The sequence below is a fragment of the Mauremys reevesii genome, linkage group 13 (assembly GCF_016161935.1).
Source record: "Mauremys reevesii isolate NIE-2019 linkage group 13, ASM1616193v1, whole genome shotgun sequence".
Classification (NCBI taxonomy): domain Eukaryota; kingdom Metazoa; phylum Chordata; order Testudines; family Geoemydidae; genus Mauremys; species Mauremys reevesii.
The window spans coordinates 39,748,049-39,766,653 of NC_052635.1; the positions used below are offsets into that span (position 1 = coordinate 39,748,049).

Below are 18,605 nucleotides of genomic sequence, written 5' to 3' on the forward strand. Positions count from 1 at the left end.
GCTTCTTCTACAGGAAAGAGAAACTTGCAGGATGAAGACAAGTTGACTTGCAGATTTTCATCAGGTCCTCCATTTAGAAAAGCAAGCTTGATTTTGAACGTTGTATAGGATTTTACAATCACACACAGGATAATATAAATGATCCAGGCAGCTGTCAGCAAGGACGTGATTTTCCTGGTTAAAATAGGAAATGCATTCATTCTTTATACATAATGTAAACAGAATCCGTCTAGACCCTGAAGGGGTCTGCCTTTATATTTTTATGTGACTTGAAAAGAAGAGGTGAAGAAATTTCAAGTGATAACAATAAGAAAGGCTGAAAGGAAACTAATCATTTTCCTCCTTGGATCAAGCTGCTGTATTCAATGTGCTCTGAGCAAGAGGCAGCACTCAGGGGTGAGTAACAAGGAATAGAAGAAATGAAAGGAAGGTCACTAAATGTTTACTCCATGTTATTGGTGCCATTTCTTTTAAAGATACCATAGATTCTTTTGTAAATATGCTAGCCTCGGTTAATCAGCAGTTTTAACGGAGGTGGACATTGTAGAAATACTCAAGATTTTAGATTACATATTTTATCCTTGGTGTCTATACTTTTGTTTACATGTTCAGTATAAATTGTCAGACCATGTACTATACCTGGGGTGTGGAGCTGACTTTTAGTGATTTTTTTTAAAGCATCCATAAGCAATTTGGAATATTGACTTGATGGTAACTTGTTCTGATATTTTCCTTACCAGTAGCGCTCATAGGAGATAGAAGAGGTTATTCTGCCCATCCCCCCACTAATAATTCAAAATTGTTCTTCTGAGCTTGTGCTGCACAAGTAAAGAAAGGTTTTTTAGTCAAAGAGTGTTTTTCTCCAAAACTGCAAATATCTAAGGTGTTAGATTCATTGTGGAACTGTTTGTTGCATGTGTTTGGCTTCACTGTTATTGGCCAGACAGCAAAAGTTACAGTGCAGACTACCTCAGGGGAACAAGGAACACTGATTTACTGATATTTGGGAAATCAAGTTCTTTCAGATATAAGTGTTGCCGGGCTTTTCAGTTCAGTGTTGTGTCAGTGTAGCATTGGGCAGCAAGCTTCTCGATCAGGAGCACTGATCAGGGAAGTGGTTGCCTGATTTCCAGCATCAGTCCTCTTATTTCTAGAAAAACCTTTAAATGTATGTAGCGTAATGCAGCAGTTATCCAGTATTTGCATGAATGCATTTTGCATTGTGTTGTAAGGATGAAGCATTAAAATGATGACATTCAGTAACAAAGCTAATGAGACACACCTGTTCAATCCACACCTAGAAAAACAAAGGAATTTCCTATATTGTACATGCAGACCTTTTCATTTGCATATGATGAAGTGTTGAGACCTTCAATAGGAGTATTTATAATTTGGACACACGATGCTGAAATCAAACACCAATAAAATGAAATGCACACACTAAAAAAAGAAACTGATTCTTTCCCACCCCCACTCCTCTGAGATTCATCTGGTATATGAAAAGCTGTTCTGAAATCTGTCTGTGGCTTCCACGCACAAGCAGATCAAAAGAGAAACTGAAGATGTTTTAGTTAAATAACTATTCTTTCTGACCTTTTCTAAAGAACACTTAGTGCCGCACTTTGAGAATACATCACACAGTCTTACATAAGTATGTATTACACACAAATGTCCAGGCAACCTTGATTTTCAGACCTTAGTGAACTTTTAACATTCCTCGGTTTATAAAAATCAAATTAAAATTCATATTTCTTCATGTGGTATCATATTGACACCCACATGAGTTGTCAGCCTGGTTGGAAACTTTAGCTTGTCCTCACAGGCCTGAGTCACTTGAGCTAACGAAGTAACCAATAGCAGTAGTAGGTTGTCATTCTATATGCGAGCCAGCACCAGATGGGGGATGGGACACATTTTGCTGGTCAGTTTCACGGCATTAGCTGACAGCAGAGAAATGGTGAAACTCTGGAATCTTGGGTTCCATTCCAGACTCTGGAGAGGGCCATAGGACTCTTTGCTGCTTTTACAGATCCAGACTAACATGGCTACCCCTCTGATACTTGGTTACAAACGTAAATATAGATAAGACACTGCAGGCCTCATTAACAAGCAATTGAAGGTTTCAAAATTAGAGTTTTAGTGCATAGTCAATATGCACAACAAATACAGCTGGCACTCATGTTAATCCACAGCCTATCATGTGTTCTGATGGCTCTGCTGCAATCATTATGGTTCATGCTAGAAATGTATATTAAGAATAATATAGCAGAGGCCAATACATCAAAATCAATCAATCTATTTGCACTCAACTCTGCAGAAGTCTTATACCTCACAGGATCAGAAGGAAATTTCTCTCCCCTTGTGTAAATAGTATCATGATACACACATGGTCTTGTTTAACAAAAGGTCAGAGGTTCAGTTGGGTCTCTTCACCTCCACATGCCTTGCTGTGAGTGAGCAAGCAGTGATTTGACACATACTTTAGCGTGGGTAAGACAGATATTCAGCTTTGCCTTAGAATTTTCTTGCCTTGTGGTTTTGAGCCAGATACTTAACATAGATTTTTGTGGTTTATAGAGTTAGTGACAGTGAATAGCTGGTTGGAGAAGGAAGAGATCTGCTAACCTGAAGGATATAAATGCCTCTCAATGAATGGGCACTGTGAAATCTAACTAACAGACTGTGTTGTGTTTTATGGAAATCCCAGAGGCTCCGGTGGTAAATTGGGTTAGTTCGTTATTTAATTTGTAGCTAGAATCAGTTCACATTTTGTTATTTTGATTTCGTTTTTATTTTTGAACTCTAAGGACATTTTTTTTGTGTCTGTGTGGAGGCGAAAGGCAGTGGCAGGGGCAGAGGATTGGGCAATGGGAATGAAAGTCTCCTGCCATCACTTTTTGTTGTAGGAAAGACCGTCTTCTACCTTCCTCTGAAGCAGCTGGTAGCCACAGCTGGAGAAAGGAGACTAGATGGACCACTCGTCTGATCCAGTCTGGCAAGTCTTTGTCAAAAGCAGCAAGGTAGAATGAAGGAATCTGTCCTCAGAGTAAAACATTCAGTTCGGAACTTGGCATCTGAGTACAGAGAGCTAGCCTTCTTGCCACCTTTTTGCCTAACTTCAGATTCCTTGAGAACACACATCCTGTGAGTGGCTGCCTAGATCTTATGTGAGGCCTCCACAACTTCTTCTGCAGCGCACAAGGACTGCTGTCTGTCTCTCTCACACACACACACACACACACACACACACACACACACACACACACACACACACACACACACACACACACACACACACACACACACACCCACCCACCCATGAAGGTTTTTAGAAAGTTCAGGATGCCAAGTCAATGCATCACCACCACCTGAGCAGAAAGCACAAGAGTGAAGTGAATACCTTCGCTCCTAGATTCCTTCTGCCCATAGCACAAAGCTTGGCTTCATTTTATACAGAACACTCAGGAGTAACATCTCAACATCGATTGTAAATAATGCATTCATGAAACAGGCAAATACACCAAAGATGAGTACTGTACTGTATTTTCTTACAGTACTTCCCCCTTGCTTCCCAACTTCAGTCCATGTTAATACTCTCTGGAGTAGATAAGCCACGGAGCGAGTGTTGGGTACAACAAGTTCTGTCTGTAGTGATGTTTTTAAGAGTCCCCTATTTCTTTGATTCACGATGATGGTACATCTCTTTGAGGCATGGAAAATACTATAAGATCACCTTAGGACCTGCCCCATAAAGATTGCTCTTTGAAGTACTTAATTTTCTGTGGCAGGAACAATGTCTTGTAGTTCAAACACTGAACTAGGATGCAGGAGATCCGGGTTCACTACCTAGCTCAGCAAAGCGTCTTGTAACACCTTGAATAAGTTAGGAAGTCTGTGCCTCAGTTTCCCCTAATAGCGACACTAGGCTTTCTGCCACCCTTTTATCTGACTGGCCTATTTAGATTGTAATTACTTGAGGGCAGAGACTCGTGTAGTGTGTGTCTGTGCAGCACCTATACACCGGCCCCCTATTTCAGTTATTGCTTCTGGCACTATTGCAATAGAAATAGGGTGGTATTTTCATAAGCATTTAAGAAAATTGGGTGGATAACTCCCTCAGCTACTTATGAAAATCCTATGCATACACAATACTAACAATGACAGCAATTGCACCTTTTGAAATATTACTGCTGAATAAATTTCACCTACAGAGATGTCCTTTAGTCTCCCCCTTGTCCTAACTTTATTTAGCAAACATTTTCTGGCTACTTTTCTTGTCTGCTCTTAAGATGCTGTTTTACTGGCTAGTAAAACTGTTAGTGGTCTCATTTTTTTTTTTTTAAAGAAAGATTTTGAAACACTAAGGCATGTGGAAAATCCAAAAGTGGAGGCTGCAGACAATACCGCTTTCTGTTTGGTGTGTTTGTGGGAACACGTACCTTTCAAAGATAAAGCTGTGCTGTACATAAATGGGCTTTCTGCTTTGCTGTGAAGGAAGATTGCAACAATATTGTCATCCACTCAAAACTAAAACTAGAATGAAGATGTCAGAGCTATCCAATACCACATGTAAATTTGATCATAAGACAGAGTATATTTAGTATGTTTTTTAAGTGACTTATTCCCACAGATGCTAATTAGAAAGTGATATTATACAAAGAGTGTGTGGGTAAATGAGTTGTTGGTTTTTGTTCTAAATGGTCCTGGGGGCTATAAGGCAAGATTGAGGAGTAGTTTCTTTACGTGGTCACTCTTTGTAGCCATGTATAAACGCATTATTAATATGTGCAAAATTATCTGAATGAGTAAAAGAAACATTTACTTCGATGCCCCATAGACCTCTGCTCTCTTCACAAAGGAATCTGAGAATCTTCAGTATTGTCAGCCCCAAGCATTGAACAATCATGAATCTGGGCCCAGAAAATTAGGAGACTGGTTTAAAACTTATGATATTTTAAAAAACATAATCTAGTTCTTTATTTGCCTTCTGGTTATTGAGTCTTTACAGAGAATGTTTAACATGAATTCTAAAGCGGAGGGCTAGATTTATTTTTTTAAATGAAACCGGAGATTCTCACATGACTCCAGGAGCTGGGGTTTTAGGGAAAAATACCAAATATTATCAGACTCAAAATGTCAAGTTACCAAAACTGGGTATTTTACACAGATAATGTCTGAATATTACATGGAGTCAGGTGAATGACTGTTCATGAGACCTGTTATAGAGATACCTCAGGCCACACAGATTATGTTTTCAGTTTCTGCTACACACTTCAGTACTGTCAGGTCATGTTGCCAGTCCTTAGTGGCTGAGGAAAAATCATCTGAGATAATTGCCTACATGTACCACTAGCTAGTACTTTATGCAGCACACACCCTACAGTCATGAACCTCCTCTCCATGTGGAACAGCATCCTACAGAAGCTGTCTCAGGGAACCAGCCATTCTCCTGCTCTTTAGTTCTTGGTCAAGAGTACGCTCAGAAATGAACATCTACCCACAAAAATGCAAAGAACACAACATATAGGGAGGTTTGCTTCAGAATATTCTTCAGACACCCACTACTGGGAAAATGCTGGCCATGCATCAAAGTTATTGTAACACAAATGGGGAAACTGAGGCCCAGAAGGCACCATACATTGCTCAAGGTGATAGAGAAAGTCAGTGGCAGAACCATGTTGAGAATTCAGGTGTTCACACTTTCTAAGTGTGAATGGGATATAGAAGTGTTACAGCCTGTGTCTAATAGTCATTTCACCTGGTCTGCAGAACACTCTTGGATCAATGCACAGCAGGCCGTCATCCCATAATGGCATAAGCAGAGTAGCCTCCAAACAACAGTGCATTGGCTTAGGAAGATGAATAACTTTGACAAATTTCAGTTCAGGACCTGGATTTCAAAGGCACCTTTATTTGGTGCCTAGTGTCTTGTGATCCATACTCAGTAAGGATCTGATCAAGTGCTTCTTAGTAGCTAACGAGCCTGGTTTTGGCCAACAACTGTGCAAAGGATCATGCACTATGATACAAATATGATTTTGTACCAGGTGGAGCAGCTGCTATTGTTATATAAGGGTGATTGGTATAGCGGAAGTTCAAAGGGTTGCCCTTCACATAGCATCCATGCAGGTCTCTGATGAGCTGAGCAGAGAGCTGCCCGCTGCAGCTGAGACCAGCTTTTGGTTTGTGTGCCGGTAGGTGAAAATTTTATCACAAGCTCTCCTTGCCTTAGTATGGATAATGAACCATGGATATCATGTTGTGAGGAGCTGTTCCATTAAAATTAGACTGTCTAGGACTGGTTGCAATTTTTCATCAAAAGTATGATGGAAAATTTGGTTTGACAATTTTTTTTTGTGAAAAGTGACTGTTTTCTGTGAACATTTTTCACTTTTAATTGAAAACCAAAATATTTCAATGTTATTTGATGTACTCTGACCAGGGACACCTATGAGACATCACAGTGGCTCAGTAAGACTGAAGTGAATTAGGGAAGATGTAGACCAGGGGTCTCAAACACGTGGCCGGTGGAGTTATTTGCTGCGGCCGCCAAGTTCCCCTCACCCGCCGCCACCCATCCCCCCCAGCGCACTGTGTCCTCGCTCCTCTGCCTACCTCCAGGCGCTTCCCGCTGCAAAACATCTGGTTGGGGGCACTTAGCGCTTTCCAGGAGGAAGGGGGAAGGCGCGGGGAGCCGCGTGTTCAGGGGAGGAGGTGGAGAAGACGTGGGGCCGGAGCGGGGATTTGGGGAAGGGGTTGGAAGAGGTGGGGCAGGGGTGGGGCCTCATGGAAGGGGTGGAGTGGGGATGGGTCCAGGGGAAGAGGTGGGGCTTTGGTATCTTTATAGGAAAAGATGTCAGTGATTGGGCCAATGTACTAGTCCTCATGTGGCCCTGGTGGTGACTTGAGTTTGAGATCCCTGATGCAGATTGTCTTAGGAGCCCGAGCCAGAGAAGACAACAGGGGCAAGAGGCTCCTGAACAAGCCCAATAAGGCACCACAGTGGCATTTCTGAATCGAGTTTTTGGCTTTCAGCTATAAGATTTTGGGCTGAAAGTTTTTGGTTTTTCACAAAACCCTCCCAAGTTTTGGGGAGGAACAAAAATGTTTTCTGACCAGTTGTGTCTGTCCCCTATTTCACAGATGCTGAGGCCATAAGTGACCATGGTGATTGTCTAGCCTGACCTGTATAACAGGCCACAGAATGTCCCCAAAATAATTCCCAGAGCAGATCTTTTAGAAAAATAACCAATCTTGATTTAAAATTGTTACTGATGGAGAATCCACCGCAGACCATAGTAAGTTGTTCTAAAGTTAAATTATTATGTTAAGATTTGCACCCTATTTCTAGTCTGAATTTGTCTAGCTTCAACTTCCAGCCATTAGATCATGTTATACCTTTCTCTGATAGAGCGAAAAGCCCATTATTAAATATTTGTTCTCCTTGCAGGTACTTAGACTAATCAAGTCACTCCTTAACCTTCTCTTTGTAATGCTAAATAGATTGAGCTCTTTGAGCCTATCACTATAAAGCAAGTTTTCTAATCATTTAATCATTCTTGGGGCTCCTCTCTGAATCCGCTCTAGTTTTTCAACATCCTTCTTGAATTGTGGACACCAGAACTGGACACAGAATTCCCACAGTAGTTGCCCTGGTGCCAAATGCAGAGGTTAAATAACCTCTCTACTGCTATTAAGATTCCCCTGTTCGTGTGTCCAGGATTGCAAACCCCAAATCTTTTTCAGAGTTACTGCTTCTCAGGACAGAGTCCCCCATCCTGTAAGCATGGCCTGCATTCTTTGTTCCTAAATGTATGCATTTGCATTTAGCCGTATTAAAACACGTTATTGTGAGTGTGCGCCCAGCAAACCAAGTGATCCTGATCACTCTGGATCAGTGACCTGTCCTCTTCATTATTTACCACTCCCGCAATTTGTGTGTCAGCTGTGAACTTTCAGTGATGATTTTATGTTTTTTTCCACGTCATTAATAAAAACGTTAAATAGCATAAGGCCTGTGGGAATCCAGTAGAAATATACCCTCTCAATGATCATTCTTTGTTTACATTTTGAAACCTATCAGTTAGCCAGCTTCTAATCCATTTAATGCACGCTATATTAATTTTATATCTTCCTAGTTTTTTAATCAAAATGTCATTGTATATTACATCAACACTATTATCTTTATCAACCAGACCTGTAATCTCATCAAAAAAAGAGATCAAGTGAGTTTGACAGCATCTATTTTCCATAAGCCCATGTTGATTGGCATTAATTATATTACCTTCCTTTAATTCTTTATTAAAAGAGTCCCATATCAGCTGCTCCATTGTCTTGCCTAGTATTGATGTTAGGGTGACCAGCATTTCATTATCTGGGTCATCCCATTTACCCCTTTTAAATATTGTCACAACATTAACTTTCTTCAAGCCCTCTGCAACTTCCCCAGTGTTCCAAGAGTTATTGAAGATCAACATTAATGGTCCAAAGACCTCCTCAGCCAGCTCTTTTAAAACTCTTGGATGCAAACTGTCTGGACCTGCTGATTTAAACATGTCTGGCTTTAGCAGCTGCTGTTTAAGATCCTCATGTGATACTAGTGGAAAGGAAAAAGTGTAATAGGATATGACTAGATCATCTGTTTTTAGTCCCAAATACAGAACAGAAATATTTACTGAACACTGCTGCCTTTTCTACATGATTATTGATAATTCTACACATTTCCATCTAGGAATGGACCAACACCACTGTCAGGATTTTTTTTTTTTTTTGGCTAATATAATTAGAAAACTCTCTGATTGTCCTTCTCTCTGCTGGTCATAAGTTTCCCCTTGTGCCTCTTTGCTTCCCAAATCAATTTTCTACAGTTCTTAGCTTCTGATTTAAATTCGTTTCTATCAACTTCCTCTTTCTTCCATTTGTTACACATAATTTTTTATAGGTGCCTTCACTTCCCCTCTAAACCAGTTCAGCTTTTTTAACCAATACAGTCTTATTCCTCAGTTGTGGCTTTCAAGCATCTAGTTCTGCTCCTTTCTTAGGGTTGGGGGGGGGGGCTCTGTCCTCCTCCTGCTGCACCTTCAGAACATGGGGAGGGGATGAGGAGAACATGGGGGCCCCAGGATGGGGGCAGGGAGGAGTCATGTGGAGGGTCACATGAGGAGGTAACATGCCCCCCATGGCCTACTCCCCTGGACCGGTAAGAAATGGATTGCACTTGCACCTCTGTATGGCAAGCCACAAAGAGTTGGGTTCCAGTCTCTGGATACCCAGAGCCAGATGTTCGAAAAAGCAAGGCCCAACTTGCACATTTCCAGTTTGGACATAGAGCTGTGTGCCTAACAGGTGGCCACAATTGTGACAGTTATGCATACAAATTCGATCACTGAAACAGCAAAAGTATCTCATTAGACACTTGTATTTGCAGTTTTGCATGTAAAATTATGTATTAGTGTATACTAGTGGTTCCCAAACTAGGGGCGTGGCTTGTTCAGAGTAAGCCCCTGGCAGGCCAGAACGGTTTGTTTACCTGCCGCATCTGCAGATTCGGCCGATCGCAGTGCCCAGTGGCCGCGGTTCGCCGTTCTCAGCCAATGGGAGCTGCAGGAAGTGATGCGGGCCGAGGGACGTGCTGGCCACCGCTTCCCGCAGCCCCCATTGGCCTGGAGCGTAATGTGTTATGTGGGCCACATCCAATACTACCTGTGTGGCTCTGAGGATGTGACATGGGCCGCAGCTCTGTGCTGAATGAGACCCACTGCTTTAGGGATTTACGTTTTCAAGCTGTTCGCTGCAACCTTGAGGGCTAGAATATCATTTTGTTTGGTGTTTTTAAATGAAAGCTGAGATTCTCACATTCACATGACCGCAGAAGTTAGAGCTTTCACAAGAAATACCAAATATCACAATACTGCAAATAACACCTCATAGTAGATGTTCCACACACTTGTTAGCAAATACAAGCTACCTTAAACTTCATTATTTGGTGAATGCTTTCAATTTTTCACTAGAAAAACTCCCTATATGCAGAATTCACTGTACTGTTGTTAGCAACTCCCACAATGTTATCATGGTTCTCAATATTTGATGGTTTTCCTCGGAGCCACTGGTGTAGTGGACTAGTTACATGGGAATTTCAACTTTAATTTTATGGGGTGGGGGGAAGGGATATGTTTCTGGCCCTCGTTGTGGAGAAAAGTTTGACACAAGTGCATCCTAAAGGCTTAAATAACCAGTGGGAAGAGAATAAGAGCCTTAGATTTAAACATATATTTTTAAAGAGTCTCATAATAATTTTGTGCAACAATGAACCTCGAGTTTCAACTATGACACGATTGATCTTTGCTTGCATGGTTACACCCAGCGCTGCCAATTCTTTTAATTTTATCATCAATCTTACAGTATCTGACATTTCTCTTAAAAAAATCATATGATTACATAAGGATTTGAACTTTCACTTAAAGTTTGTAGCCCTCATAGATTACAGAGAAAAGCTTGAAAATGCAAACCCTAATGACAGAAAGCAAATACCCCACCCCTACATGTATTATTTTTAAAATCTCATGATTTTTGGGAGAGGGATGACTCATGATTTAAAACTTGGGGTTGACAATACCCATGACCTGCCAAATAGGTAGAAACATATGGACTATTTCACAACCGTAACAACTAAAGCAAGTGCAACCTTGGCTTCTATATATTCTGTTTTCATGTGGAAGTGAATATTATGTGATAAATAGCTGAACCAAGTACATTACATTTATTATGGACCTTTGACCATTTCACCAGCTATATAGCAGAACATCCCTGCTTGAAATTGTAGAATTACTGCTGAAAATCACAGCTCTCCTTGTTCACATTCGCAGTTTGCACTAGCACAGCTACACCAACTGCACTGACCTAACTGCTTGCATTGAAATCAGTGGGAATTTTACCAAACACTAAGGGTATGTCTACATGGCGCACTGAAACCTGCAGCAGCGAGTTTCAGAACCTGGGTCTACAAACGCCAGTTTGTGCTATAGTGCTAAAAATAGCTGTGTAAAATTTGGGGCTTGGGCTGGCACTCGGGTTCTGAAACCCAGGGTGGGGTCCAGATCCTGAGCCTGAATGTGTACACAGCTATTTTTAGAGCCGTGGTGCAGGCCCAAGTCTGTAGACCCAGGCTCTGAGACTTCCTGCTGAAGATTTGTGATTGCCGTGTAGACATACCTTAAGTGTTTTAGCAAATCTCTCCCTTAATAACCCCATCTTTTCAGCAGGAAGAGAGAACTGATTTTCTCATTAAGCAAAAATTAATTGTCATTCAATGGAATTCATCTTGCAGCAAAACCATGCAGGACATATGGATTTGTAAGGCTTCAGGTCTGAATACAAATACAGTGGCATCCACAGAATATATCCACAACCTAATTACATTCTGGCCTATGTTGTTCTGACATTCTTCCCCTTAAACTAATATTCATTTTTACTAACCCTCCCTATTTAGCTGGGAATAAAGTAGGGCCATAAGACAGCGAAGGAACAACCTTCCTCCCTTCCCCTGAAAACTAAAGCCCAGTTTATTTAAAGAGGAAAGTCCCAAGAAAATTGCATACCTTTCCACAGTATACTTGAACATTGCAACAGATTAAAAAAAAATTCCTAGGGTTCTTGTGCAGTTGTCTGACTGAAATATTGAAAGTGGGTCTAAAATGAACTCTGGTTATTTGAAAGGAATAATGAATAAAGAAAATTAGCATTATTGTAAATGACAAAGGGGACCATTCATTTTTCATGTCTGTGCTCGTTAAGAGTGTGATTAAATGGGAGCAGGCAAGATGACAGGGACCATATGTCATATTTCCACTCAAGACATATAGCAATATCAAATCGCTTCAAAATGGATTCCCCAGAATCTGTAGTTGGATGGTGGTTGAATGTTATTGCATTAAATACTGCATCAGCAGCTATCAGTTGGCTGTATTTACATGGCATAACTAAAGGGGCTGTCCTGACTGTGCCTTGACCTCCCACTATCTCCTGCATCTCCACCAAAAGTAATGCTTTCAGAAAAAAACAAGGCCAGGGAAATTATGCTTGTACAGAATGTAAAACATCACAAAACATCACAAATCTGAAAAAGGCACAGACCCACCAGCCCTTGCCTGTGTAATTAGGTGTTTATACATGCATGGTCAGAACTGGCCATTTGTACAGCCAGTTATTGGATTCGTACATACAGCTTCAGCAACTATGAATGCAGATTAGATCCACAATTATGCATATACTTGTCGTGCAGCTGCATGCTAAACTCCGAAAATATGTTTCTCTGTAACTAACTACCTGGCTGCAAACACAGTTATTTCACTGGCAACTGTAGGTTGTTCACTTACTTAGTAGCTGCATATGATGCATTTGCACATCTACAGCTTACATCTGGCCCAGGTCATGGTGATAAGACTGCACTACTGAATTCTTCATGCATTGTCACAGGATGATATATCTTGTCCCACCACAGATGAACTCCATTGTACTGACATGTTACTGCAATTAGAATTCCCAGGATTCTGGTCTCATGTAGCTACTGAAATATACTGAGCTATTTTCATGAGCTATTTTCATGAGTTAGGTCAGGAAGTGGGTTCTTGTCACCACTATGTACACATTATAGTTTACAGAATAAATTGGCAAGGATTCTTTACCATGATGCTTTATGTATCTTTGGCTGGCTTTTAAAAAAAAGCTACCTCAATGATAGGTTCTTTGGTAAAGTTTGTTTGTTCCTGAATACCAGAGGGCTCAGCTGAGTATTATTTCCCTTCTTAAGTGGCTGAAACATAAGTTAAAGCTGCCTTTAGGCAGGCTCAGTGCACCCTGCGGCCTTGCTGGAACGTTTTCAACGAATAAGCAAAGTTTGCACATTTGAAAGAGGAAGATTTGTTTTTCAGCTGACTTCACCAGTTCTTTGGCTCGGGGGGGTCACACAGGCTACAGTTAGGTTTTCGCATACAGTGGAAAGGAAGTTGACTAAATACCAAAAAATATTCCCCTGTTCCCACAACCCCTGTGCCAACTCCACGAGAAACCTGCATAGAACTAGGGAAAACCGTGGGCAAAAACTTAGAGACTATTAAAATATAAATTTTCAGTTCAACTGTGTTCACAACCCTGTCACCTGAGTTTGAGCAGTTGAGCGTTAGGAACACCAATATTCACAGAGTAGTGCTTTAATTGTTGCCAAAATTTGATTTCTAATTTTGATCTTTGATTGTACTATTTGAAAAATCAGATGTGCACTGGTGGGATGAGTTAAATCCATAATACAACACAGGGCCAGAAGCAGTGTGGCTGAACTTTTCAGTCTCTTGTAGACACACAGTCAAAACGTGCACCCGAATACCTGTGTCATTGGACACTACAGGTGGGACACGAAGGGACTTAGGCATTGCAGTGCTGAGCGTTTAGGTGCCTAAAAGTTAGGCACCACAAAAAATCACAGGAACACAACTCCAAGCCACAAAGCCTGAGTTAGGCACTGCCCCCCCCCAGCTCCCATTGGCCGTGGTTCCCGGCCAATGGGAGTGCAGAGCCAGTGCTCAGGGCGGGTGGCCCCCTGCCTTGGAGCCGGACCTGCTGGCCGCTTCTGCGGCCCAGCGCGGTGCCAGGAGAGGTAGGGACTAGCCTGTCTGAGAACCTCAGCACCACCGACTGGACTTTTAACAGCCCGGTCGGTGGTGCTGACCGGAGGCACCAGGGTCCCTTTTCAACCAGGCGTTCCAGTCGAAAACTAGACGCCTGGCCACCCTAGATGAGCACTTAAATCCAGGCAGCAAAGAAGCACCTGGTTCTGCTTGGGATCCACAAACCGGACAGAAAACAGGCATTTTCCCACCTAAGTTGCTTGCAAGTCCTGAAACAAAATTGATGGGGGGTGGAGATGGTGGGTAGAGGAAGAGAAAGCTCGCCTGTATAATCTTTAGCCTAGTGGATGGGATACTCACCGAAGGGGTGGGAGACTCGTCCCCCGCCCCGGTTCAAATTCCAGAGAAGGGATTTGAACGGGGATCAGCCACCTCAGGTGACTGTCTGGGCCACTGGGCTCTGAAGTCAGTCTAATTTTATCACTGGTCTAATTTAATATTTAATTATTCAATTGTTTAATTAAAGCGGAACAACTTTAATAGGAGAGACTGAGGGGGCCCCACATCAGAATACTCCATAACCCCTGGCTGCTTTGTGTGAACTCCCCTGAGGGGCCTGATCTGGTAGGCGTGCTCAGAGACCCCTGACCAAATCAGGCCCCAGCACTTGACTTAGGGGGCTGAACGCTCATCTTTCCTGGTTTGTGACTTGCTCTGGGGCTTAGGCAGGAGCTGGGCACCTTGCATGAGGCAGCAGTGTGCATACTCAAGCAGGAGATAGGTGCCTAGAGTGAGGCTGCAATATACATGCCCAGAGGAAAAAATCTTAGGCACCAGCTGAGATTAGGCACCTCCAAGGTTAGGTGGCAGCCAAGCAGGAGTTCTGTGGATTGCAGAAGTGCCTAAAAACTGGACTCAGGCACCCGAGTACTTTTGTGTCTCACACGCTACGTGCCTGAAAGACAGGCACACACAGACGCATGCGTGCACTTTGAAAATCTGGCCCCATGTCTATCATGGTATTAGAACAGGTGTTTTGGATGTGAGTGAAACATGAAGAACCTGCAGTACTGAACTGAAACCAAATAACTAGCTTAATTGTGACCTCCTGTGTGCATATGAATAATGGGAACTCAGGGACCTGCTTTATTTTTAATTCCATTTAAAAATTATCACTGTTTGAAACCATAAGTCTGTATGCTTCTGAGTAGAGAGGGAATAAGAGCCTAGCATAAAAGCTTAGACCCATCCCTTTAGCCTGAGCTACTGTAGCTTGTCCGCATTGTAGAATGTTTTCTGGATGGTTTTTATCCTGGTTTCCAAAGATGAAAACACTCTGCCACAACTCAGCTGAAGCTGGTTGGGTACTAGCTTAACTTTTCAAAGCAGCTGCATTCTTTCCATAGAAGTCAATAGGAATTTTGCAAGAAAGACCCCTTGCCCCCCAAAAGTTATAAAAATACTTTCAACCCTGTGACCTACATGAGAGAGAAAGGAAAGAGAGGCAAGAGGAAAGTATACGGACATGTGTGTCTCATGGCTGAAGCAAATCCCCACCCCAAACCCTTTCACACTGCTCACCAACAGAATACAGGCCATTAAAAAAAACAAAACACACTCCAGACCTTTGTAACTGGATCAATACACTGACCTCCTTCAACTCTGTGCATCAGTTTCCTCTGCCTCACAGAATGCAGCCCTATATCAAGGGACTAGGCTTCTCACTCGAGCCAAGACCCTGTGTGACCCTGGATATGCCATTTCACCAGCCTGTTCCTCAGTTAATACACCTTCAAATCAAGTATAAGAATACTGACCTACCTCACAGCAAAATCTGCAGCACACCTTGCAATCCTTGACTGAAGGGCAGAATATTTGTGACAGGGCAGCTAACCTCATCCCAGCATCAAGTTACAGGGATTCCTCAACGTCCCTCAATGGTCCACAGTCTTCTGCTGGCAATTATGTAGTTTATTGGGGGTTTTCAGGTAAATTGTGTACTGTGTTTTGAGCCTCCAGCCAAAGCAAGCTCCTCTCCTTCCAGGGTAACAAACAGTCTCAGCAACACAGACATTTTGCCCTTATCAAGCTGAACAGTTCAACAGTCATTTCCCCAAGGTCCACACAAGTCTCCCTTCTTGCAGGGGAGCAATAGCAGGCTGCCCCCAGTTCCCTCTGGAAGACACAGCCTAGGGCTCCTAAGCAAGTGTAAGCAGTGGGGTGCACCATTACAGTGTGTGCCATTACATGTAGCCTCAAGCTCTTCCTTTCACTTGCTTCCTCCAAGCTACTTCCTTGGGACTCTAATTACCTCTCTCACCAAAACCACACCCATACTGCTGGCTGGCACTTCTTTTATAGCCTAAGTCCCTACTCCCAAGAGGCCTTGCTGTAGCTACAATCACATGATCCCACAAGGAAACTACAAAACCCAGAATGCTTATTCTTAAAGAGCTAGTACTTGGAGCATGGGTGGGCTCAGCGGGATCCTTTGGCAATGTTTTTCTGATTCCTGACTATGGACAGGCATAAAACCCAACGCTGTAGTAAATAGTTCAGTGGTTTGGGGTTGCTTCAGTAGACAGTAGAGACCAAATTAGTTGAACTGCTTCAATAGACTGGTAATCAGTAGAATAGGACAGTTCTTGAGAATGGGAGACTGAGACAGCGGAAGTCTGAATAATTGGGAATGTATTTCTCGTCTCTGTTCATTGTTTAAATTCACCACACATAAGGTGTGTTCTCCCTGGTGTAATGTTATTGTTTTCATTGCTTTGGGAAATTCTCTGAAGATGATGTTTCCTTTAAATGTACATTTTAAGCCAAGTGCTGCTCTCCGTTGCAGTGGTATAGCGTATTGCCAACCCCATGTTTTCAAAAATTATGAGTCCGGCCCCCAAAATCATGAGACTAGCTTAAAAATCATGGGATTTTAGAAATAAATACATCTGAAGTTCTTTTTATTTGCCTTCCGGGTTTTGAGCCTTTATGCTTCACATTCTCAAGCCTTCTGTACAATAATAAAGGCTTTTTATTAATAATAATTACAGGTAATAATAAAAAAGACTTTTTGTTTTAACTGAAAGTTATGTAATAACAGGATTCCAGCAGCTGAGTCTTTTTTTTAAAAAAAAAGCCAGATATCATAATACTCACAATAAAATCATGAGAGTTAGCAACACTGGTAAAGATCCAGAGAAACTTTGTTGTCTAAATTGGAGCTACTCTTGAATTATACTCACATATAACTGAGAACAGAATAGCACCTACTTCTCTGTTTCTCTCTCTAAAATATTCTGGAATAGCATCAGGGTAAAGACAAAGTCAAAACATATTAATATTGTTTGAGGTCAAGATTTTCAAACGGAGGTGCCCAAAGTTCCTAAATCCCTATGTACAAACCTAAATAGGGGTGGCCTTGTGCCACACATGGTGACTGTGTTTTGGAGTAGAGGAGGGATATCACTTGCTCAGAGATAGGATAATATGTCATGCAAGGCGACTTTCATAACTGCTTAAAATGTCTCTAAACTGACATCTAGGAGACTGAAAATACAGCCATAGAAAGAAAACAACCTGTCAGAGTATCAGCTGACCCTGGATGTTCCCTCTCATTTATTACAGACTTGAAGGACTTCTGGAACACCAGCAAGCTACGCATGACTAAGCAGGCAGGAATGAGATAGTCTAACAGATGTACTGAGCCGCACTCGCTGGAATCTGGTAGACATGAGACTGGTGTTATCTAATACATATCCATCTAGCTTCTTATATGGCCCATCACCATGGCATCGAGGCACCTCCCAAGTGCATAAAAATACAAAAAACAAATTCTTCCTGTCTTCCTTCCCAGCCTGTTGGAGAAAAAGGCTTTTTGTTTATTGACATGTGTGCATGTTTGTGCGCGCACACACAAAGAAACTGAGGAACGTGAATGTGAGGAAATGAGTTTCACATTGTGTTATGAAAGTGGGCCATTCCGTGGTCACCCTTACATCTTGCAGCCTGGAGTTGCATAGCTTAGGTTCAGCTCCTGCAAACATTGTCTTCCGTGTTCTTGAACCTCTCCCATTTGGTGAATAGCTTTATGTTCCAGTGGAAAGTAGTTGTTATTGAATGTCTTGGTCACGGAGCGGAGACAATCTCTCAGGTAGCTACAGTCAAAATACCATCACTCCCTTCCCAGCCCCATCATGCCCTCTAGGCCAGGACCTGTGATTACAGCCATTCCTGTAATCCTGTACATTATGCAGAGAAGCCCCTCCTCCCCCTTATGACAATGGGTTTCTGCAGTGGTATGGAGGGGTCGCAGAGTGAAGCAGAATCTGTCCCTTGGTGGCTTTCTAGTTTGTTTGTATTTGTAACTTCCAAGTGACATTTCCCTTAGTAAATAAAACAAAGAATCAAATAACCAGACCATGACACACAGTTGGGTTTGAGCTATGAGAGCCCGATCTAGGTTGCTGTGGGAATTACCTGCTTTTATTGTGAATCAGATGTTTCAGTGACTTACACATTTTTTTAAAAAAACATGATCTACAAGAAACTTCCATCAGGAATACATGGTGCCATATGAATTACACAGGTGAAATAGCCAAACTGCACATGAAACACGTGGTCAATGTGTACACTCATTTACTTTCAGCCCATGTCAACTGAATATAGCATCATACCTCAGGTAACTGGTGTCCTATTTGGTGTGATATAAATTGTTCATCTTAGACTAGTGTCCACATCACGTAAAATATAATCATAGCTACTACCAATTCATACCCCTTAGGAACCTCTGCGGGAAGACCAAAGACTGAAAGGGCCCATGGAGACTGAATAACAGTTACCACTAAGCATGGTCACTTTAGATCAGGATCAAGGACCAGTGACAAGCAGTCTGGGGAAGTTTGCACTGCGGCATCATTAGTGGAGAAAGGTGGTGTCCATTTCTGTAGCTGAATGAACACCAGTGTTATCAATGCTGCCCAGCTG

At 42.1% G+C, this 18,605-nt stretch overlaps 1 protein-coding gene across 23 annotated transcripts in view; it reads left to right on the forward strand.

Moving 5' to 3' along the window:
- Positions 1 to 18,605, forward strand: part of PHACTR3 (phosphatase and actin regulator 3) — a 150,597-nt gene that overhangs the window by 37,456 nt on the left and 94,536 nt on the right. For 8 of the 23 annotated variants that reach the window (XM_039499302.1, XM_039499301.1, XM_039499305.1 and 5 more), the window contains one exon: positions 17,247 to 17,345. The exons of 11 other annotated variants lie outside the window; for them this stretch is intronic. The gene's annotated coding sequence lies outside the window, so the exon portion shown is untranslated. Of the gene's footprint in view, positions 1 to 284; positions 397 to 2,605; positions 2,728 to 7,143; positions 7,299 to 17,246; positions 17,346 to 18,605 lie in introns of those variants that run through there. 4 more of the 23 variants (XM_039499312.1, XM_039499313.1, XM_039499307.1 and 1 more) reach the window with 3 other exon arrangements.